This window comes from Microplitis demolitor, chromosome 8 (assembly GCF_026212275.2).
Source record: "Microplitis demolitor isolate Queensland-Clemson2020A chromosome 8, iyMicDemo2.1a, whole genome shotgun sequence".
NCBI lineage: Eukaryota > Metazoa > Arthropoda > Insecta > Hymenoptera > Braconidae > Microplitis > Microplitis demolitor.
Window position 1 is genome coordinate 2265069 of NC_068552.1, and position 25465 is coordinate 2290533.

The 25465-nt window shown below is 28.9% G+C and overlaps 1 protein-coding gene across 1 annotated transcript in view; it reads right to left on the bottom strand.

Moving 5' to 3' along the window:
- Positions 1-16643, bottom strand: part of LOC103573002 (neuroligin-4, X-linked) — an 89203-nt gene extending 72560 nt beyond the window's left edge. The window contains exon 1 of the mRNA XM_014441337.2: positions 16577-16643. The gene's annotated coding sequence lies outside the window, so the exon portion shown is untranslated. The remainder of the gene's footprint in view (positions 1-16576) is intronic.
- Positions 16644-25465: the final 8822 nt, after the last annotated feature.

A 25465-nucleotide genomic window follows, 5' to 3' on the forward strand; every position in this document is an offset into this window, starting at 1 on the left:
TAATTATATACAAGTCTATATAATTGTATACAAATATATACATTTGTATATAATTACATACTGCATTCGTATATATTATATATAATTATATACGTCTATATAATTGTAGACAGATATACATTTATATACATTTGCATATAATTTTATTATTCTGTTTTGCATTTTCATATCAAATTATATACGATTGTATGTAATTATATAAAAATTTTATATAATTATGCATCACCTCTGGTCAATTGTATGTAATTCATATATAACTGTGACGTTTATATAAAATCTTTTTTCATTGGGCAGTAAAAAATATTGTATTACAATCAACGAAATTTGTATGTTGGAAATGGTCTACACAATATTCATATCATTTTTTAGTACAGACTAGAAATTTCAAAATATAGGAGACCTTAACCCACTGTATTAATAATTTCTTCTAATCATCAATATTTTTCGAAGTTCCCTGTCGGAGAAAAATTATATCCGAGGAAATCAATTAAATAAAAAATTACCCACTCTACATTCAGTCCACAAATTTTTTGTTTAAATAAACAAATTTCTAGTCTCAGAACTTTTCTAAATTTCAATAATGCATACAATCAGTATCAGAACATTTGAAAATTGCTTGGGGTGCATATAACCCCATGTAGGGAATGTGCAACTTTTCAGAGGTGTGAGTGACTAGGGTTAAAATAGATTGGTTTTATGTCACTTAAGTGTTTGACATAAATTGTAGGTACGATTTTACGTGGAGGAAATGGTCAGAGATGACTAATTGTTTTTATGCGACAGTAGAGCATCCTAAGCGTGTTATAGCTTTTAATGCAACAAATGAAATTACTTTATTTCAACGGCTGTGTCTCAATGTAAATTGCATTGTAACAAACGTTTTGCACTTGATAAAGGATAAAACCAATTGTCAATTATATTGAATAATTTAATTAATGTATATTCGGATATTTCAGTCAGTCAGAGTGTTGTCAATTATTTAAGTTATTTCGCTGTATTTCAAAGCCAATATAGAAGGCTTTAATAACAATAAATAGAACCACTATTGTTTTGCTGGAGCAATAAAATAAAAATGAAAATCGTGGAAAGCCAATTAGATTTTTATTGAATGATGCATAGATGCATTGTCACGCTTAATTCGGTTAGCAGTTTAATTAAGCATTCCGTTTGACTAGACTTATATTAAATCATACGTTCAATTTATAAGGAATCCCGTTAAGATTTCAATGCTATTATGATATCGTCATGTCTATTTACACCAACAATATAATTTTATTAATTTGAATGGATCGTTAATTTCATTTTTGTTATATAATAAAAGATTTTTACATCAATTTATATTTATAATTAAATTTTTTAGTTAATTATCTGTGTATTCGCGAAAAAAAATATATAAAAATCTTCTCAAAAATATGAGTTAATATTATTACATTAATATTGTAAATTCATAACACTGTTGACCATCATGAAAAAAATGTATATTTTTATTTTACATACGAAAATATATAATTATATAAAACGGCAAAAATGTATGTATCTTTGAATATAAATGTTCATATAACTTGAAAGTATATTTTTTCTTATAACAGAAACTATAAAAGAAAATATATATTTTATTATAGAGCATTGTATATTTTCAAATTATAATTTGCTGGTTATAAATTCCAATATAATGAAGTATAATCCAGACATATTTTGAAGTATAGTCACTGCTATAAAAAAAAAATAATTTTCATTATATTTTTCCAACATATCGCATTATATATTGGATAATATACATAAAAATATATAATATAAATATTTTTTTAATCGGCAAAATGAACATTCAATTTTTCAGTTTAACTCAGGAAAGAAAATAAAGGTACAGATTAATAAAGAAAGAACGGATATCTCAGTACATATTAAGTAGATCTGACCATATAAATGTTTACATGTAAGTGTGCGTTTCAATCAGAGGATGTCAATTTACAACTTTGACTTAAACAAACTGAATTAAGCTTTTTTAGGTTTACAACTTGATATAGGCTTGGAATAAACCTTTTAGACTTGAAATTTTATAAGTCGATAATATATATTAGCTTATATGTTAACATTATAAAATTACTCATGTGTTTATAATATAATTTTCAACATATGGAGTTCATATAACTTGAATATATGCCAACATATAATATTATGTATCATGTTTGTATACTTTGAAAATATATAATTATATAATTCAAACCGCATAAAAATAGTTATTTTAATATATATGACTTCGTATATAAATAATTATATTAGAATATAAAATGTGTTTTATTATGTAGTATAATTTTAGGATATAAGATTTTTTCATGTGGGGAAGTTGTGTAATTTTTTACTATTTTGAGAGTTTAATTTTTAATTATATTTCGCAATTTTTTTTTTTTTTTTTTTGAATATTTAAATGAATATGAACTGGATTACTAAACTCGACTGTATATTTAGTAAATTTTACTATGTTTGAATAGAAATATGTTTTTATTAGTTATTTAAAATTTTTATTGTTATAACCATTGTTATCATTTTTGTTATTATTATTATTTACATCATCTATATTGGAGTTGGAGTCAATTTTCATTTTAAAAAAATCACTTGCCTGAACCGAGATTCGAACCCTGATCTCCCGCGTGCGAGTCCTTGCCTAAGTCCGCCGGCCCAATGTCTCTTTTAAACGAATGTCTTTGAACTTGTAATGCATATTCGTATACGCTGTCTCTACCAATTGTTAATTTTATCGATCTGCCTTGAAAAAATTACAAACCCTTTAGTAATTTTTAGTTTTTGTATAACACTAACGGGTTTAGTCTAGTTGGTCATTTTTGAAAAATCATTTTCGTTTTTTTTTTAGAGCAGTGTAAGTGTATTTTTCTGAATCTAAAGATCGCCAACCACGATTTTATGCGTATATCGAATATGAGAACCGCCACAGCTTGGACACATCAATAGAGAGCAACACGAAAAATAAGAAGGCCAAGTTAGAAGCAAACGGAAGTTTTGAACAAGAAAAAGACACTTCGTACGGTGCGGGCATCGCAGATTAAATTTTGGTAAGCTTTTTTTTTTTTATTTAAAAAAACTTTAAACACGTTTATCTCAAAACTACGTTATCGCCGACGCCAATCACGATTTCTCCGAAACCAGTGGGCTGATTCTTCTGAAATTTTATCCACATATTCTACACATCAGTACTAACAGGTTAGACTAAAATCATATTAGAATTTTGATTTTAACTAATTTTTTTTTACAAATAACAGCGAAAAAAAACACTTCTTTTCAATTTTTTAAATTTATTAGTTAAAACTTGTAATAATGGTCTCAAATTAATATCGCTCGTCTATCTTGTAGCTACTGACATACTCTTTATAGAAATGGCCTATTAATAAAGAATACGAATGATTTAGTAATAAAAGCAACAATATAGCAATTTTTCAGACAAAAGATAACATTCATAACAATTTTGTGATTATACATTTAGTAGCAAATAGTAAAAGTAATGCATTTATTGATTTGCATCAGTACTATGTTGTTAAAATATATAAAATATTATGAAATTTTCAATACTCGTTTTTTCCGTGTAGGATTGACATGAATTGAAATTTTTATGAGATGATTGCATACTTCATCGTTTCCGATTTCCATCGGTATGCTGCTATTTTAATTAAATTTAAAATTATTACAAGCTCATAAATATGTATAAGTATTGGTTATTTATTTCGAAAATTAATAAAAATTTATTTTTATTCAGTGTAAAAAAAAAAAAATGAAACGATGAAATTTTTAGCACTGCGACCTCAATAAAAGATTGTTATAAATAACTTGGATAAATTATTACCCGCGACGTAGATCATAAAAGATTAACGTTTTCAAAAATAGGAAAAGAAAAAGCAAGTAAGATAGAGAGAATTTGATATCCGTTGAAGCAACGATTTTTGGATCATTTTTTATTCAAACTCGGAAAAGCGGTTGCTATATAAACCTCGTCTGCTCTTCCGCCCTCAGTTCATTCGCACCATCCCTGTTCATACTCACCCTCACAACTCATACATAATACGGCTATATATAAATATATGTGATATTATATGCCACGTACTCAAGCTACCTGTAAAACGGTATGAGAGTTATGCTGGTGCGAGTAGAATAATACGTTGGTGCAATTCAATCCGCGGAGCTTTGAGTTATCTTTCTACAACGGTGCTCGAAGAGACTTAGACTGTCTATGCCACGCCTTAACCTACAGGTACATTTTCCATCTTTTATGCCAAACTACTGCGTTCATTCTTTCTTTCCTATCTTTTCTTATATTTTATTTTTTTTATTTTTTTCACGACTTAGTTCGCTTTGGAACTTGTCGTTCGCAGGATTACGAATGTTCTTTAAGAACTAAAAGAACTTTGATGATGATATATTTAAATCAAAGTGTGTACTTTACTTATGAATATATATATATATATATATATATATATATATATATATATATATATATATACTTTTTTTTTCTTCATTTCTTTTATATATTTCGTTGAGAGGCTTCTTCAGCAAGATTGTAAGAATATGATTAACTTTCTCAAGTGTGAATATACGTCGCGAAAAAAAGAATCTTCTACGTTTTTTTTTAATATAAAAAGCAACTCAAAAAAAAAAAAAATTTTTATTTCATTAAAAATAATTGCAACATAGATCATTAAAAAAATATTTTCTAGTTAGAAATTTTTTTATTTTGAAAATAAATGCTTTGTTTTTTTTTTATTTAAAAAAAAAAAAATATAAAATAAAATCTAGAAAGAATGAATTTTATTTTAAAATTAAATTTATAAATTGTTTTTCCCGAGTTATTTGACTTTCAAGCGACAGCGTGGTGTTGATTAAAATGACCGCAGGACTCTATTTAATTTTCATTTAAAAAAAGATTAATTTTTTTTTATACTATAAATAGAAGATTTTTAATTAAAAACTAATTGTTTATAACTTGTTCACAATAATTCGAGTGTGAGTATATTTATAAATATATTTCCATAGGATAAAAATGATTAAAATGTGTTCTTTTACTTATTTTCGAGTTAGTTCTTATGCAAGATCATTTTTACGATCCAATTTACGCTGCGTAAATTATATGCTTTGAATTAAATATCGTCTATAAAATATAAAATTTATGATATGAAAACTATACATAACTTTTTGAAGAGCTATAAAAAATATTCATGTTACTAAATAATAAATTTATTATTTTGGAGCTCAATAATGGAGATTTGTTTAATATTCATTTATTTTTACACCCTGTCGATGTTAATAATTCAGAGTTAAAGTTAATACGGCTTATAATAATAATCCAAATTTAGCATTCCCTTTTTCACTCGGTAATCAAACCATCCGTAACAAAAGATTTATTTTACTTTTAACAAAAAAAAAAAAAAAAAAAAAAAAAAAAAAAAAAAAAAAAAAAATTAATCATTTAGTAAAATAAATCCATACTTTTAAAAATACAACTTTAAGCGCGTGTAAATTATTCCTTATCCGACATTCGAACTCGCTTAAATATTTATATTTACAAAACAGTATCTTACGCGCAGAAAATTTTTGAGTAAAAATTACTCATTAAAGTTGGTACTGCAAAGACATCTAGCCAGTGTCTAAATTTTTACTATGTTAGTAGAAATTGCACTTCATTTACATGTTATCGAGTAGAATATTTTACAATATGCATGGGGAAAATTTAGACATTTACCACATGTCTTTACAGTATCAAACTTTTTGAGTAATTATTACTGAAAAATTTCTCTACATGTATACATCATGTAAAATTAATATTATACTTGATTTCACTAGACTATAAAATAGTTTATGTAATGAATACACTACAAAAAAAGCTGTTAAATGTCTATAGTCAGCGTCATACAGTCGGAGTTATTATAAATATTTATTCCATAGGGTCCCAAAGTAGCGATTTATTGATGCGATATGAGCCTAAAGTTTGTGGCGCGAATTTACGAAAACGAGTGTAAACATGATGGCCAAGATGAAGCCGAAGTTAGTACACTCGTTTTTTTAAAATAGTGTCGCAAACATAAGGCGAATATTGTAAAATTGAAATTGTCTAAATCGCCACTGAGCGGCCGTATGAAATACAATATTTTTTGTCATTATAGTTCAGAAAATTCAATTTGAGAGAAGCACATCCTTAAAATTTGAATATTTACTTGTAATTTACATTACTTATAGAAAAATATTTATTAATTATCTAATAAATGTTCAGCGTAATGGCGTCATCATTCTAATAATATTTGGTCTTCTTCGTAATAAACTGCAAGCGAAAAGAAAATGAGCGCCACCATTCAATAGTAATTAAATTGAAAAACTAATCAAAATCTTCGGTCGATAAGATAGAATGTGATTCTTTTTTCTACACTCCCATTCTTTTTCGTTCGGTTGTAGCGGAAAAGTACAGAAAAAGGCGTAAAGAGGTATTTTGCGTCTTCAGTCGCAAAATAGAGACAGTAAAGTAGGGTCTCAGGAAATCAGCACCTTGGTGGGCGCCACCCAGTCCTCGAAAATTTGAACTTTCTGATCAAGTATGACAAAAATTCAATACTCGAAATTTAAATCAAGAATATTAATTAAAATAAACAATTTACGAATAATTTGAAAACTTAAGAAATTTTAATTTCATATAAATTGTGTATAAATAACAGTTAAATGGAAATGTATAGTGAGGTATGTAAGTAAATGTTTAACACTTAGGTATAATTGTATCACATTTTAACAAGGTATCAAGATAAACCTCACGCACACAGAAATACTGAGTTGGACTGAGTACATTGTCTAACTAATCCTATTATTGTGCTCGAGTTGACCAATTAGTATATCTGCAGCGGCAATAATACTAAATTTAGTCTGTTCGGGGAGATCTTTTAAACGCGATAAACGCTATTTTGTTATAGCATATATTGACATATTTTACTACTAAGATAAATCCGATTGATAATAATATACTCGATCGAATTGGTATATCTGTTGCACATTCTTTATTTTTATGTTTAGATAGTCAGGGACAAATATCTATGCAAGTATGCACAGGTGTGAGTGTGAGTGCATGTGTGTGTATGTGTGTGTGCATAGAGAGAAGCTGTATCTCGATGCCAGTTACAGCTCCTCCTCTTTCGAGTTTATTCAGGCTGATCGATAGTCTCTGATGCACTTAATCGAATTTATATCTATCTACGTACTCTTGTTTCAGTAAATTCGTTGGGCGTTTAATGAAGTAGTAATTTTATAAATTCATCAGTATTTTTAAAATTTCATTACCTTGCATAAATTTTTAACTCGTTGATTGAAATTTTCAAATATTTGTATATTTTTTTTATTACTATTTTTTTTTTTTTTTTTTTTTTTTTTGAGAATTAATATGTTTTTCTATAAAGAACTCGAATATGAAAGTTACTGCCATCTACGTTCGTTCAATATATTGTAAAGTATTGTTTTCCAACGGCTATTGTGAACTGCTGTTACTCTGTGTTATATATATGTTACCTAGTCATTATGTATTATTCTCTAGCATTCGTCTATACTTTTCTTCACTTCAATTTTTTTTAGTCTTTTCTCTTCATTTCAAAGTTACAGAATCCATGCAACGGTATCAAAGAATATGTATATATATATATATATATATATATATATATATATATATACATATATATATATATATATATATATATATATATATATAATTCAAAATCTGAAACTGTATCATCACAAGATATCTCGTTCTGATTGGATTGTATTGAAGTAGACTAACAATACAGTTATGACTTTTTTTGTTGATTAGTGATCCATTGGAAAAATTTTTGTGTAAAAATGGCTCTCGACAACTTTACAAGGCTATGTAGTGTGAAAAATTATCCGTCCGTTTAATTTGAACACGGTGTAATCTACTTTTCTACACCATTTCGTGTTACTCGTTATAATTTTGATTAATGAGCAACAAACAAACATTCCTAACACTCGATATTAGGCCAAGGTAAAGTGTCAAGTGTAGGGCGGGGAAATATGATAGGAAGGGAGGGAATTGGGCCCCTTAAAATTTCCAAAACTTCAAAAAAGTTGGGGACAAAGTGGGCCCCTTAAATTTTCTATACGTCAATAAATTCAGATGAATCATAAGCTTATCGAAATTTCTTCTGTAATGAGGGCTAAAATAGACCACCAAAACTGTTCTTTAAATATAATTTATTAAGAAAGTTAAAGATAATGAAATTACGTTTTAAAGTTATATCGCAGCAGACTATTAACAGTAGTTTATCGAGTGCGATCGTGTTTAAGACGCGAGTGTGATGACACGAGCGTCTTAGACTCGATTGTACTAGATAAATATATTAGTTTTTCTGACAGATATTTGAAATTTACTACATTTGGTGCCTATAAATGGCAGGTTATAAATCCGCGTTTATTTGTTTGGTAAGATTGTTTTGAGTATTTGTTGAAAATTAGAGAGAAGTCGGTAAGTGGACAAATTGAAATGATGATAAATTTTGTCACAAGATGGCTAGTCAAGTTACTTTGATATTTTTTGGTCGTTTGCTATCGCACATGTAACCAGAAAATATTTTTTGATCCGATGATGACGTCACTTTTAGAACGATTAGGTATCTTTTTTACCAGCTGTATCTTATCTAATATTTTTAGCTGCCGGCTATAGGCGCTAAATGTCGTAGATTTCAAGTGTCTGTCACAAAAAATGATTTTTTATATTATTAAAAAACAATTTTTTTATAGTTATTTGCAAATATCACACGTGCAGTTTCGCACAACTTTGTTGTGAACACCGGCACGTGAATCATGATCCCAATTTTTACATTGGTCGCCTTGAATCCATAGCGCTAAAAATTCTGAGTATAATTTGCCATAAAAAATACATGCCGTATCATCCCCTGATTGTTTTGATTTGTTTTTTCCTTATCCCTTTCCTTTAATTGTTGTCTTCGTCATTTTAATCATCGTTTTAATATCAAATCCGAAATTTTTTGGAGGGCCCACTTTGCCCCTAATTTTCGATTTTTCAATTTTAACGGACGCAGCATAATGAAGTGAAAATAAGTATCAAGGGTCTAAAAAGAAGTAAACGCGTAAAAGAAAATAATGATATTATAATTATTTTTCTTACGGGGCCTACTTCGCCCCTCCTTTCCTACAATTAAAACAATTAGTAATTATATAAAATTTATAATAATCATATAAAACGTAAATTTATTGGTTCGAAAAAATTTTTTTTTTGCTGCAAAGTGAATTATTCATACTTTCGGAAATGCTGATATTAATCGATGAATTTTTAATCACTGGTTTGGAATTTTTTATATTTTTGATGCGTTTTGTTTTATTTTTAGATTGCACTTAACAATCGGCTTTTAGCTTGAAAAAAAAAAAAAAAAAAAAAAAAAATTGGATTGTGTAATACAAAATAATAAGAAAAGATTTGCTTACTCCTCATAGTTTACACTTTTCATTCAGTAGAAATTTCCAATTAAATATTTAATTCGTTATAATATGATTAACATATAAAAATATGAGAAAAAATTTCATCCGTTTTAATGTTATAATATAATTAATAAAAAATGTTATTAACTTGTTCATAATTCAGTAGCGTTGATAATTAACTGATGGATGTTGAAATACACATATGTACTTCTGACAAATTCACAAGCGTAAATGTGCAGACTGTTCATGACGGGAGCTTATATGATTATTATTATTGTTGTTTTATTAAGTATTCAAAAATTTTATTTCGAAGGATTTAATTATGAAAAGTTTGAAATTTACTTTGTTTTATAAAACGATAAAATACTTATTAATTTAAAACCTAAAATTTTATTGTTTTTTACACTGCAAAAAATCGGAAGTGTATTTCGGGTGATTACGGATTTCATTTCAACCCGAATTCACTCGGAATTTCGGAGTTCCTATAAAAAATCACATCTCACAGAAAAAATGACTCTGTCAAAATTACAGGAAAAACTGTAAAATTTACAGATTTACCGCTGTTAACCCAAAAATGACAATTTTACAAAGTTGAAAAGTTATTTTCACAGTGTGGAAACCGTCAATCTGAAACTGTTAATTTGACAATTTGTCGATATAATAAGAATATTTGAAAAATGCAAAATTCACTTCAAAAAAATGTGAAATTTATATTAGAACAATAATTGAGATTGTTATTTATGAGTAAGAATTTAACATTTCGTAAAATGTAAACAATGCACAAAAAAATATTCTAAAAATTCAAGTTTTAACTAAAAAAGTTAGGTATTCATGTAAAATAATTGTTCAAATCTGCAAACCATAGAACCCATACAAAGTCACCGAGCTTCGAAATTTTCCCATAGATCGGCCGATGCCTGGTTTGCAATGATTGGCTAATAAATGCCTAACTATACTGACCCGTGCATGGTGAATCATTGGCAGCCGTCTTTTTGCTTATAAAAACGGCGCACAATTAACCGCCGTTCGTTGGCCAACGGTTTGATCGAGTACTCTTGATACCAAGCTTTGGCCGATGATTGATTGTCACGATTGGCCAATGCTTGCAACTGCCATGCTTGGCATACCATTATCATCCGATATTTAGCCGATCTTTGGCCGATGCTTGCAAATTGGCAGCCATTCACGACCCAGTAATCGGCCGATTCTTGTTCTTTGTATGGGATTGGTTTGTAAATTTTATATAACTTGATAATCAATTTTTTACAGGTTATTTTTGTAAATTTGACATTTTTTATCTGTAGATCTGACATAGTATCGTTATGTCGATTTCACGTATTATATCTGTAAATTTGACCGTTTTTCTTTGTAAATCTAACCTAATCTATCCATGTCATTTTGACATTCTCATTTCTGTCATTTTCATGTATTATTTTTTTCCGTGTGCATATGGAGTAAATACGAAATTTGTTCTTTGATCGGAGTGGTTGGGATTGCATTTCACGCCGCATCCTTTACATTTTGACGTCTTAATATCAAAATAAATTTCCTTTTCAACTAAATTTCACTCCGAGAGGATCGAATAAATCAACCGTCATCCGTTTCGGATTAAATTTGCGTTCATTCCTCAAATTTTATAGTGTAACTATAAACAATAATGTTAATTACAGTTATAACGATCAAAACAGTTTATTTTTTCTTATTTGATAACGGACAGAATAGAAGTAACTTTTATGAAGTCATTGAAACAAAAAGACTAAAAAAATTAAAAGACATAAAATCTCAAGGGCGAATGTTTGAAGTTAAATGTTCAAGATATTCTTGAATTACTGTTGGAAACATTGAAAATGTGTTTCAGCGTTATAGTGAATTTACGAGGTATAAAATTTATCGGGATTATATGCGTTACTATGACATAAAAATCAAATAGCTGACATTTATTGCTACTTTTTATTTTATTATATCACTTTATTACTTAAGACAACTTTATGCTCCGGCTTGTCTGATAATTTCAAAAGTATTGTATCCGATGTAGCAATATATTTACAATATCAAGTTTTTTTTTGTCTAGCGTACATACTTAATTTGTGACTCAAGTATATGAATAAAAATTTTGAAAACGGTTGACCCTGTGCGCTAACCCCTAAATTTTCCGGTGTTTTTGATTTCTGGGAGTTGATTCGGAAGAAGTTATTGAAGATTTACACACACATATATCGCTCCGAAAATGCCAGAATAGCTTTCTGGGATCTCAGAACGTCAACATCCAATGAAAACTCGATTTTTGAAAATTGGGGTGAGAACAATAACTTCCCGAATTTTGGAAAATTTGCAATTTTCTCAGCGGGAAGTTGAAAAAAACTAATATTAAAATTTTTTATTTATATCATGTATTGAGAAAAAAGAATTTTCGAGTTTTATGACTGTAAAAATTAATGTGAGGATTGTTATGCACATTTTTAGTGTTGCAACGGCTGTATAGATATATTATTATCCTAAATAAATTAAATAATAATTATTACATTAATAAGTAACAATGTAATTACAAATGCTGTGAATTAAAATCATTATTTAATGATTGTACTACTACTTCTACTACCACTACTGTTACTACATCTAGTAGAAATGCTTTGCTTTAGTCTGACGTACAAACTAACCTATAGATTCCCACACTATCTGTACACGAAAAGAAAATTATAGAGATAGTTCAAATTTTGTGAAATTCTTTCCTATACCAGTATAGGAATTACGACCATAAATTATGCAAGTAGTTCCTATAATTATAGAAATTTTTCCCTTAATTATAGAAAATTTTACCATAATGATAGGAACTATTCCTATCATTATGGGAATGTTACCCATACCATTATAGAAATGTCTCTACAATTATAGAAATGGTTCCTATAATTTATAGGAAGACTTCCTACAATATTTTGGGAATCATTTCCATAATATGTAGAAAATATTCCTATAAATTATAGTATCCATTCCCTTTAATTAAAAGAACCATTCCTATAACATTGTAGGAATGGTTCCCATAATATTTTAGGAATGGTTCTCATAATATTATGGGAATGGTTCCCATATTAGGACTATTCTTATACCATTAACGGAATGGTTCCCATAATAGTATGGGAATGGTTCCCATATTGGAACTATTCTTATACCATTAAGGGAATGGTTCCCATCATAGCTTTTGAATGGTTTCCATGTTGGAACTATTCCTATACCACTAAGGGCATGGTTCCCATATTGGAACTATTCTTATACCATTAAGGGAATGTTTCCCATAATAGCATGGGAATGGTTTCCATGTTGGAACTATTCCTATACCACTAAGGGAATGGTTCCCATAATAGTATGGGAATGGTTCCCATATTGGAACTATTCTTATACTACTAAGGGAATGGTTCCCATAATAGCATGGGAATGGTTCCCATATTGGATCTATTCTCATACCATTAAGGGAATGGTTCCCATAATAGCATGGGAATGGTTTCCATATTGGAACTATTCTTATACCATTAAAGGATCGGTTCCTATAATAGTATGGGAATGGTTCCCATTTTGGAACTATTCCTATACCACTAAGGGAATGGTTCCCATAATAGTATGGGAATGGTTCCCATAATGGAACCATTCTTATACCATTAAGGGAATGGTTCCCATAATAGCATGGGAATGGTTTCCATGTTGGAACTATTCCTATACCACTAAGGAAATGGTTCCCATTATAGTATGGGAATGGTTCCCATATTGGAACTATTCTTATACCATGAAGGGAATGGTTCCCATAATAGAATGGGAATGGTTTCCATGTTGGAACTATTCCTATACCACTAAGGGCATGGTTCCCATAATAGTATGGGAATTGCACCCATACCATTATGGAAACTATTCCCATAATGCATAGGAACCCTTCCAATAATTTTCTTTCCCTGTATATATCTAATCTCCTACTCTTAGGTTAAGTAGAGTTTAGCATACTATCTTAAATTTTCGTGATATAAATTATAGTTTTTTTTTCTTACTCAATCTGAAAGCTTTGAAAAAAAAAACCCAATTATAAATGTTTTATTCGAACCTATATTTTAATTTTCCGCTAAAAAAATTGAAACTTTTCAAAAAAAGAGAAAGTATTGGTTTTGGTCCGGTTTCGAAAATCGAGTTGGAACAGATCTTAACTTTTTGAGGTCTTAGGAAGCTTTTCCATTTTCAACGATGTCCGAGTGTATGTATGTGTGTACGTATGTATTTGGGTGGGCCAAAAAAAAGATTTTTTTTTTTCAATGTTATGAAAATATTGTTGGGGATGATAAAAAAAGCACTGTGAAAGTATCGGCTTTTAATATTAATACTAACAACTACCTCATCGCAATTTTCTGTTAAAACGATTAAAAATGAAACATTTTGTTTGTACACTTGTACACACTTATTAAGAATGTGATGTTATAAAAAGACTATAGAGATTTTGAGGAGCATTTAATACCTGAAAATAATACGCTGGAGATGAAAAGAACTTATCAATTACATAGCTCAGTAACTTTACAATCTAGAATAATGCTTATAATTATAACGAAGAACTGTGTACACGGATAACGAAATGTAAGGTATAAGTCCTCTCTAGAGACTCCACTTCTAAAGCGATCGATAATTAAAACTTGTACTTTGAAATACTTGCTGGACTATGGACCTGAAAATCACTTGGGGTGTGTTATATAGCACTAGAGTATATCCCAAAGTGGAGTTCTGAATTCAATTTGTTTTTTCATTGGCAACGTTTCGGAGAGGAAGCCTCCAATTATCAGACCAAATAATATCATCAATTTTAATAATATTGAACAAAATCGCATTGGCTGAAATTATTAGACTCCACATATTGTTTACTACCGGTTTAATTTACTCAATATAAAAAAAATAATAAAGAAAAAAAAACAATTACGAAATAAAATATGAAAACAATTAATTAATTTTTATTGTAACTGATATTTCGTTGCATTCAAATTAACGGTAATTGGCAGTCGTATCTGAAAATACAATAAATTATGGTTTTTTTTTATTAAAAAAAAAAAAAAAAAAAAAAAAAAAAAAATAGTTTAGTATCACAAATTAATACGTTGTTTAACGCAATTAAATTGCTCAAATGTATTGTATCTTTCTCACATTAAATATTTATTTGGCCATATCCTAATAAAGGATATTTTTGCATCAAGTGAATCTTAGTCGATTCAAATACATTTTTTTTTTTTTTCAATGAAATAAATTCATTTTTGCAACTTTACGAGCTATGTAATTCACATTGTTATCAAATGTCAAGTTATCGTTAATAATAATTCGATATTTAGTTTCATTTAAATATTTTAAATAACTATTATTAATTTTGATTGGACATTAGGATGGTCCAAAAAAATCGACTATTTTTTTTTCGAGTCTCTTATGAAAATTTGTTGGTTTATGATGTTTTAAGAGCCTCTCCAAAAATCAGCTCGATAAAGAAATTTTCAAGAAGTTGCTCACGAATTTTGAAAATATCAAAAATGATCGAAATTTGAATTTTTATTTCAAATTTTTTCTTTCTCGTGACAGCAATAGTTTATATTTGTGAAATGACTACGCTGAAAATTAAGGCCCAAAATTTAAATATTTAAACCTTGCTCACGAGTTTTGAAGGTTTCCGAGTGTTGTCTTTTGAACGTTTTTGAGCGACCCTTGAATCTTGATAATAAAGCTTCTCGATTTTTTCACTATCAATTTGCATCACAATAAATGAAAATATAACCCGGGAAATAGAAATAATAAGTTATTACAACTTTTTTATTTTTCAATTCAATTTTTCGGTTTTTTCGCTGATTCAAAACTTACCAAATTTTATTGTTTAAGACTGTCCTGTATATTTTTGGTCATGCAAAAGTTATATTTCAGTGAAATGACAATAATTGAGTTATAACAAAATACAAAAACTAATTCAAAGTATTAGTCACATATTATCAGTTAATATTCAAAATTATTGAGCGCCGTTTAAATATTTATATTTTGGGCTGAAATTTTCAGCATAGATATGATTTTACAAATATAAACTATTGCTGCTACGAGAAAGAAAAAATTTAGAAGCAAAAAATCCGAATTTCAATCATTTTAGATATTTTCAAATTCGTAAGCGACCTTTTGGAAATTTTTTATCGAGCTGATTTTTGGAGAGGCTTCTTTTAAACATCGTCAACTAAAAAATTTTCACAAGAGACTTGAAAAAAAAAAATAGTCAGTTTTTTTGGGTCTCTATTGGACATCCATTTCTGATATTTTTTCAAAAATAATAATATGAATAGAAAATAATGAATTTTTTTTAAATAAAATGTTAAATCAGATTTAATATAATTTTATCAAACACTTGGGACAACTTTATATCATGCAAAGGTTCTGGATCGATGTAGCTCACCGGGCAGCCGTATTTCCTTGGGGATACCGAGAAATATCGAAGTATAATCGTCGAGTTGTGCCGGGCAAGTGGTAGCGTATGCACTATACCGTAAGAGAGATCTCCAAGTGAACAGCAGACCTAGTGTACTGCACGTATGTAGAAATATATATGTATGTATGTATGTATATATGACAGCAGAGTAGTAGTGGGAGAGTAGTAGTAGTGGCATCAGTTGGAGATGTAAGTATGGTAGTAGTAGTAGAGATCGATAGGTCGTCGGCCGTCGGAGAATCTGTACTTGTGTGTACTGTATGCAAGTATTGTATATATATGTATATATGTACATAGCAAGTGAAGCTATATGGTAACACGGTTACGACGTATCGCAGTTGTGGCTTTTATATTCTATTTCAGCCATATATTTTGTTGGTGGCTTATGTCTTTTAGAAGAACCAAAAGTGTAACATTTAGAATGATAACAAGGGAATACATTAAATTGGTACTGGCTTATTCTATACACAAAATATTACGTTTATGTCATTATTTTGTTATTTGTTGTTAAAACATTTTTTTTATGACTTTCGTCATTTTTATAGTAAATATATTTTATATTTATAAATAATGATGGAAGAACTGAGAAAAATGAGGGCTTTGATGAAATAATAGACTCACTTTAATTTTTATGCGCTGGATCTTTTGCTTCTTGTGGAAAAATAGTCTAGATCTACGGAGATTTAAATCCAGGATTTTATTTAGATCTACGTTGATACCATTTTTTCGCTATTCAAATCTGTGGAGATCTGGGCAAATCTACAAGGACCGTAGCTGAAAAAAAAAAATTTATCAAGTTGTGAAAAGTCGAATGTTTGATTTTTAAAAAGATTTTAATACTTAATAAAAAAAATGTGAACAAATTAAAAAATATCGTTAAATTAATTTACATAAAAAAATTTCGAGTTGAATGTTGAACCCTAATTTTTTTTTCATCAGTAGGGTGATCCAAAAAAACTGACTATTTTGTTTTTCGAGTCTCTTGTGAAAATATGTTGGCTTACGATGTTTTAAGAAGATTTTTTCTTTCTCGTGGCAGCAATAGTTTATATTTATAAAATCATGCCTATGCTGCAAATTTCAGCCCAAAATTTAAATATTTAAACGGCGTTCAAGAATTTTGAATATTAACTGATAATATGTGACTAATACTTTGAATTAGTTTTTGAATTTTTTTTATAACTCAATTATTGTCATTTTACTAAAATATAACTTTTGCATGACCAAAAATATACAGGACAGTCTTAAACAATAAAATTTGGTAAGTTTTGAACCAGCGAAAAAACCTAAAAATTGAATTAACAAATAAAAAAGTATGTAAATAACTTATTATTTCTATTTCTCGGGTTATATTTCCATTTATTGTGATGCAAATTGATTGTAAAAAAATCGAGAAGCTTTATTATCAATATTTAAGGGTCGCTCAAAAACGTTCAAAAGACAGCACTCGGAAACTTTCAAAATTCGTGAGCGAGGTTTAAATATTTAAAATTTGGGCCTTAATTTTCAGCGTCGTCATGATTTCACAAATATAAACTATTGCTGCCACGAGAAAGAAAAAAATTCGAAATAAAAATTCAAGTTTCGATCATTTTTGATATTTCCGAAATTCGTGAGCGACCTCTTGAAAATTTTTTATCGAGCTGATTTATGGAGAGGCTTCTTAAAACATCGTAAGCCAGCGAATTTTCATAAGAGACTCGAAAAAAAAGGCCTGTTTTTTTGGGTCACCCTAATTAGTAGTTAAATCATCAATCTGAACTCATTTACATATGAATTAAAAAAAAAATTATTAGCAGTACTATTATTTAGTAAAAGCATAAAAAAAAATTTCGAGCACTTTATTGTCATTTGTCATACAAAAGAAATCCAACATATATATTATGATTTATTTCATATTGAATTCCAATTTCTATTCATGAAATTTTATTGGAATTAAATAATAAAATTATTCAGTTACAAGCACAACGTTGCGTGTTTACTATCCTCGTTCTAAAAAATTTCACTGGTCGACTCATGTTAAATTCTGTCGACAGTTTTGTACGAGACTTGATTGTTACAACAGTACATTATTTCAAAGAGGATGTTCCTAGAAGCAACCGATACTATTTCAGATCGGATGACCCGAACATTCATGACAAAAAATAAAATTCCATATTGAATTTCTTTGACGTCAGCTTACCTAATCTTTTATACGTCGATACTATAGATCTCTTCGAAATCACAACAAATCGACCTACACGGAAGAAAAAAACATAGAGAGCTTTACTTAAAAATACGAGTTAAAATTACTAACCTCAGTGAAAGAAAAAACTGGTTTTTTGAACTATGAATAACAGTTTAATGAAGCCTTCACTATAACCCTCAGTTCAGAAAACTTAAATATAGTTGTAAAATGTGCGAGGATATCATAGTTGTTTTAAATGTGTTATAGTTCAATGAACAATGACAATAGAGACCGTAACTAAGTAAAAAATGCTGTTTTTATTACAAAAAAATAATCAAGCAAAATCCTGAATTATAATCGTATACGGAAAAAAATTAATATGTGAAAAAGACAGAAATGGGAATGTCAAAATGACATGGATAGATTTTGTTAGATTTACAAAGAAAAACTGTTGAATTTACAGATATAATATGTGAAATCGACATAACGATACTATGTCAGATCTACAGATAAAAAGTGTCAAATTTACAAAAATAACCTGTAAAAAGTTGATTATCAAGTTATATAAAATTTACAAACCAATCCCATACAAAGAACAAGAATCGGCCGATTACTGGGTCATGAATGGCTGCCAATTTTCAAGCATCGGCCGAAGATCGGCTAAATATCGGATGATAACAGTATGCCGAGCATGACAGTTGCAAGCATTGGCCAATCGTGACAATTAATCATCGGCTGCAATTTGGTATCAAGAGCACGCGATCCAATCGTTGGCCAATGAACGGCGGTTAATTGTGCGCCGTTTTTATAAGCAAAAAGACGGCTGCCAATGATTCACCTTGCACGGGTCAGTATAGTTAGGCATTTATTGGCCAATTATTGCAAACCAAGCATCGGCTGATCTATGGGAAAATTTCGAAGCTCGGTGACTTTGTATGGGTTCTATGGTTTGCAGATTTGAACAATTATTTTACATGAATGCCTAACTTTTTTAGTTAAAACTTCAATTTTCAGAATATTTTTTTGTATATTGTTTACATTTGATGAAATGTTAAATTCTTACTCATAAATAACAATTTCAATTATTGTTCTGATATAAAATTTTTTTTTTTCAGTGAATTTCGCATTTTTTAAATGTATTTATTACATCGAAAAACTGTCAAATTAACAGTTTCAGATTGACAGTTTTCACAATGTGAAAATAACATTTCCAACTTTGTAAAATTGACATTTTTGCGTTGACAAATTTGGTTTTTTCTGTAATTTTGACAGCGTCATTTTTCCGTATACAATTGCTGTAACATTTGTGATTCTGCTGAAGTATAAGATCTGAGAAATACTATTAAATAGTTACCACAAGAAAACAAATGCTTAGTTACAACTAGTTTCTGACACTATGATATAGCTCAAGAAACTAGAGGTTAAAATAGTAAAAATACGCTTTGAGAAATATATCTTGGGAATGTTTTTTATTTAAACTCAAATGTCGCTCATGTAAAGTCCTAGGTACATTTTTTTTACTATCTAAGTCGCAAAAGTTCAAAAAAAGTTGCACTCGAAGTTTTAATCTGTCTAAAGCTTAGAAGTTCCACATGTCGAACTTTTTCAGAATCGTTCTGGAACGATTTTTTTTTTCACACGGGATTTATTGATTTGCATTTGTATTTCGTGTCAAAATATATTAAATATTATTTTATCTTCGAGATTCGTTTTCTCCATGTAATTCGTTCTACACTAGTGTTATAATATTCTAACATAGAATTATGTTGAGTATAATTACTGTTACTCTCTCCGTTAAATTATCGACAACTTAGTAACTATGTTAGTTATTAATATCTCTATCTTCCATGATCAGGTATTAGCCATGTTACATTTCAGTTTTATTGTAAATAGAAATTTTCTATATATTTTTATTTTGTCATGTTGATGACGTAGATTTTTTTTATCGATATTAAAATAAAATATATATGACAGTTGTCGAGATGCCATATTTGAAATGAATCAGTGACTGTGAAGATGTAAATTGAAAAATTTCTGTAGTAATTTTTTTCAAGAAATTTTTTATTACATAATTAATTAAGATTTGCACTTATTTAATCTTCAGTCATTAATTTTAAATGCAAACACTCATATCAGTACATATTTCCCCCGCATGAAAAGATTATATGTGGTAAGCATATGTTAAAAAATATATGTTACAGATTTAAATATATATGTGACAATGCATGAAATCTTATATAGAACTTTATATAGATTTTCGCCGATTTTATTATAATTTTATATATGTTTTCTCTTATATGATTTCATATATTTCCGTATACCTTCAATATATTATTTATATATTTGATAACTTATAATTTCAATATATTCAAACATAAATGTAATTTATATATGGAAAGAAATAAGAATACATATATAATTGATCATTATATGTCACAATATATGTACTATGTATTCAACTTTATAAATTTTTATATATTTTTCGATATATAGAACCATATAAGTCTCCCCATATATGTAAGAAGAAATAAAATCTATTGTTTTCTGTCTCTCTCTGTTATAAGATTCAAACATTGTGTTCAAAATATATAGATATATGTGTGCTAGCTTACAAATTTACATATATAATTATCAATATATATAATACATCGATGTGCTAACTTATAAGTTCACATATATGATTAAAAATATTTATAATATATATGTATTAATTTATAAACTTACGTTTATAATTGATTATATTAAAACTTAGTATATTATATATAAGAAAATATATATCGTGTTGGGCCACTTATATGGTCCCATATTGATTATATATTTATCATATATGGTATTTTCATGCGGGTCGTTACTAATGTATATTTTTATTTAAAGTAAAATAAATCATAATCATAATTCATAACATTTAAAGCAGATATTGATCGTAATATCAGAGCTGTATTTTATCTTTTTTATTTCTGACAAACTTGATTAAGCACCATTTGTAAGTTTATATATAGAAGAATTTTTATGTGTGTTTATTTTTATTCAAGTCCAGCGTTATCGATAAATTATATCTATAATTCCTTATTGCCTTTTTTCCTATAAAACTTCTTATCCTCTGAACGATATATCATTTTCTATATATTTTTCAACTCTGTTTTTTACCTTATCAATATATGTTGTAAATAGTAAATGCAATTAACTGTTATCTTTATACATACACTGACAGAAAAGTGCATGCGTGTGGTAATTAGAAAGGGATGGGAATGAAAAAATAGTCATCTTAACTAATATTTCTAGTTTCTTGAACTATACCCGGGTCAAAAAATTAGATCTGTTTTAAAATAAATGATAAATCAAATATTTTTACTTTAATTCAAATTTATAAATCGTATTTATTTTATATAGGAATTTGATCTGTTTTTCCCGTACTATTCCTTATCCAGGCCTATATCAGACTTATTTTCATATATTTAATCTGTTTTAATTCGGGTTTAGAGTAAAAACAAACTTTTTTATTATAGTTATTGGTCTGTGTTCAATTGTTTTTCAGGACAAAAACAGACTTTATTTACTATAATTTTTAGTCTTTTTAATCGCTTTTGGATCTAAAGCAGGACTTTTTAAAAATATAAATAATAATAATAATCTAGATTATAAATTTATTTTAATTTTCTTAATATTTGAAACGCTAATGCACTTCCGTAATAAGATGTCACAAGAATTTTGATTTTTTCTAATGCCAAAATATTTTCGATTTTATCCGGCAAATAAGAAAATTTTTTTGACATTTTAAGAGTTATTTTATCACTTTTATTCAATGCTATAAATATTCAGTCAAGACAACTAAAAATTAAGCTGTCAAACTTTCATTAACTGCCGACATTTTTAAACAAAAGATACTAAATAAATAGTAAACAAAACATAATCAATTCTGTAACTTAATATTTGTTTTCTAAATATTGCCCGTAAACAAAAATTTTATAAGTCCATGATTTAATCTACTTTTGTTCTTGTAAATTTTCAGAACTCAAATTTTGTAAAGTTCAAAAATCGATCTAGTTTGGTCTGCCCATAACGCAATTGTTTTTTTAAACTACAGGTCGAAAACAGTTTAAAATTTTTTTAAAAGATCAAAAACAGATCAAATAGTCCAATTAGCCTAAAATCAGATAAAATTTTTTGACCCGGATATCGGAGTGCCCGAAACTATTTAAAAGTAGTAGTTTTAACTAAGCATTTGTTTTGTTATGGTAACTATTTGATATTATTTCTCAGAACTTATACTTCAGCAGAATCACAAACGTTTCATTAGATACTTATTTTCGCTCATAAAAATACCGAAAATTTCTAACTCTTATTTTATAAATTCTATCCCATTGACTAATAATTTATATAAAATGCTATTTATTCGTTATTATAAATTAATTTATTATATACATATATCGAATAAGTGGTAAATAATAAAATTAAAAATTCGTATACTAGATCTTTATATATTAATATACACGTTTACTAATTTTTCGGTTCCTCATTTTTAAGATTTTTCTATGTTTATTTGAATAGTAATAACTGTAGATAGCAATTCATCGATTCTTTTCCATATTTATTTTAATATACGAAATTGCGAATTTTGCTTTTCTATGTGTATCAGATTTTTATATAAATAATAACCATTTTGCAATATATAATGATCCTCGTTTGATATTAGTATCGAATATACTAAATTTAAGTCGAAAATAAACTAAAATCTGTTAAAATTTTGAGCATCATTTTTTTCCGTGTACACTGCTTGATATTTCACACCAAGGGCACCGTGTAAAGTTCTAAGGCTCCATTTTCACACCATGATGACCCCATAACCATGTTGTTGAGGAACATGGGACGCCATTTGCTTTTTGAAGAATTATGAACCACCGATCGGTAAACAGTCATTTAGGGTTTGCTTTGCAGATATGATGTCGCGATAGTCAGGCATGCGTTTAATAAAAAAATTGATATCATAATTTTTTTTCGAGTAGTCCATTTTGCGTGACTCTTCTATAATTAAAAAAGAAAATTCCAAATAATAGATGACCAATGAAAATGTTATAATCTGAATCATATGTCATAGACAAACTTAAAAGAATTCCTAACTCTTTGTGATAAATATATGATAGGTAATATGATAGGTAAGATAAATTCATAAACGGGAATAGTTTTTCAGCACGCAAGGATCAAACATGGCAGTGAGCATGCAGACATGCGAGCAAGCAAGCAAGTAAGACCAACTACAGAACCTTTTGTAAGTTTGTCTTTGGCATTAAGTATACCTGAAGCTTTAACTTTTAGAACAATAAATTTTCAAACGTTAATCCACGCGCTCCTTTAATATCTACGGTAGTTTATGGTTCCCGCCCAGTTGCTCCTTGGAGTTCCGGCCTCTGCGTCGAGTGGTTTCTCCTACTCTACTCCATTCACCGGTTGCAGTCTCGTACACTTCCGCTTTATATCTCAAGTTGTTTCGTGCTGCTATGCTACCTAACAGAGAGTACACAAGTACAAGTTGGGCTCGTTTATACAGACATCTCACCTTCACCACCGAGACCAAATGTAACCACAGGTTTGCTTAGCTAAGCTCCTATTCACTCTAAGAGGAAGAATCATTTCTAAATACAACGGCTGCCACTGGCTTACCCTTAAAACGCTCCTGAGAATTAGCTTCCGGATTTCAACAGCTTTCTATCTACATCTGTACATTTATATACTTTACGTGAGACTTGATGTAAATCTTACTCTTACAATCCTCATTTTCGTTCACTATTTTTTTTTATTTTATCTATTAAGAAAGTCGTTCGTTATTTTTTACGCTTCACGGGATATAAAAAAATCTAAACCAAAATGAGAAACCATTTTTAAGACAAAAATAATTTTTCTACATGTGTACGGTAATTTGTGATGGTTCACTGAAAAAAAATAATTGATAGCAGCTACCGATTGGCAATTGGTAGCAGCTACCGACTGGTAATCGGTAGCAACTACTGATTGGCAATTGTTAGCAGCTACCGACTGGTAATCGGTAGCAGCTACTGTTTGGCAATTGTTAGCAACTATCGACTAGTAATCGGTAGCTACTACCCATTATATTTCGGTAGCTATTACTGAATAATCGGTACCAGTTACTAAAATAATCGGTAGCTGTTACCAAAAATTAGGTAACTGTTACCGAAATAATCTGTAGCGGCTACCGAAAAATAATTGGTAGTAGCTACCGATTGCCAATTGGTAGCTGCTACCGATTATTTTTTTCAGTGAACGATTGTAAATTTTACTATAGCCATAGTAATTTTTGCATGTGTTTATTTTGTCCGTGTATAAGTGCGATATAGCTCTTTTTTGTCAGATACTGGCTTACTCTTAGGTAAAATAAGTTCGCACATCTTCGGCAATTATCGGAAAATGGCCTTCCCACTCAATTATATTTGAGGACTGACGTCCGAGGCTCTTCAATTAGCGCACCCGGTGACAAGTCGAAAAACTCGTTCGAGTACTCATTGGAGGTCACGGCTCGGGTAACTGACCAGCCACGGAAAAACACGATATCGATCGATAATATAAATATTTTTACCCCGTAACATTATGTTTTCGGATTACCCGTCACGTCATGAAGCTGAAGGTAGTGGCCGTAATAAATAGAGGCCAGAACTTTTTGCGTGGCCGCTACTTATTACGGCCGCTAGTTTCAGCTTTATCCGTCACGCCTCAGAGAAGAAAATTATTTTATTGAAATCATTGTTCAGTGACATGGGAATAGAAGGAAATAAACTGTTTATAGTAATCGAAAATTAAAAAAAAAAGTTAATCACCTGCAGAAATTTTCTGTCAAGTTCCGCTCTTCTCTACAATGAATTTTAAATTAGATTTATCATTAAATATTTCTACTTTGTGTACAGTTATTAAATACTGAAATAAACGCATACCGTGGCTGTGGAATTTATGTAAATATAATATGAATAAAGTTTCAAGTTCTGCTTTATACAGGCTTGAAATCGTTCACAATTGAATAGAAATTATTATCGTGACGTTCCTTTTATTTTGGTAATAAAGTTGTCAACTTCACGCGATTGAAAATAATTTCGAATATAGCCTTCAACAATACACTTTCAGAGATAATTTATTCAATATAAAATTTATGGCGATAAAATATAATTGAATTGTTTAAAAAATAATGACAATAAAAATTATTTGCAACAATGTATATAATATTGAGCATTCAATACAGCCTAAATTGAGGATTACTTATATTCTATAGAATGATTTTAAAGTGATTGGGTACGTGAAGAGATTCAAAAATATACTCGAGAGATCCTACATTACCTAGT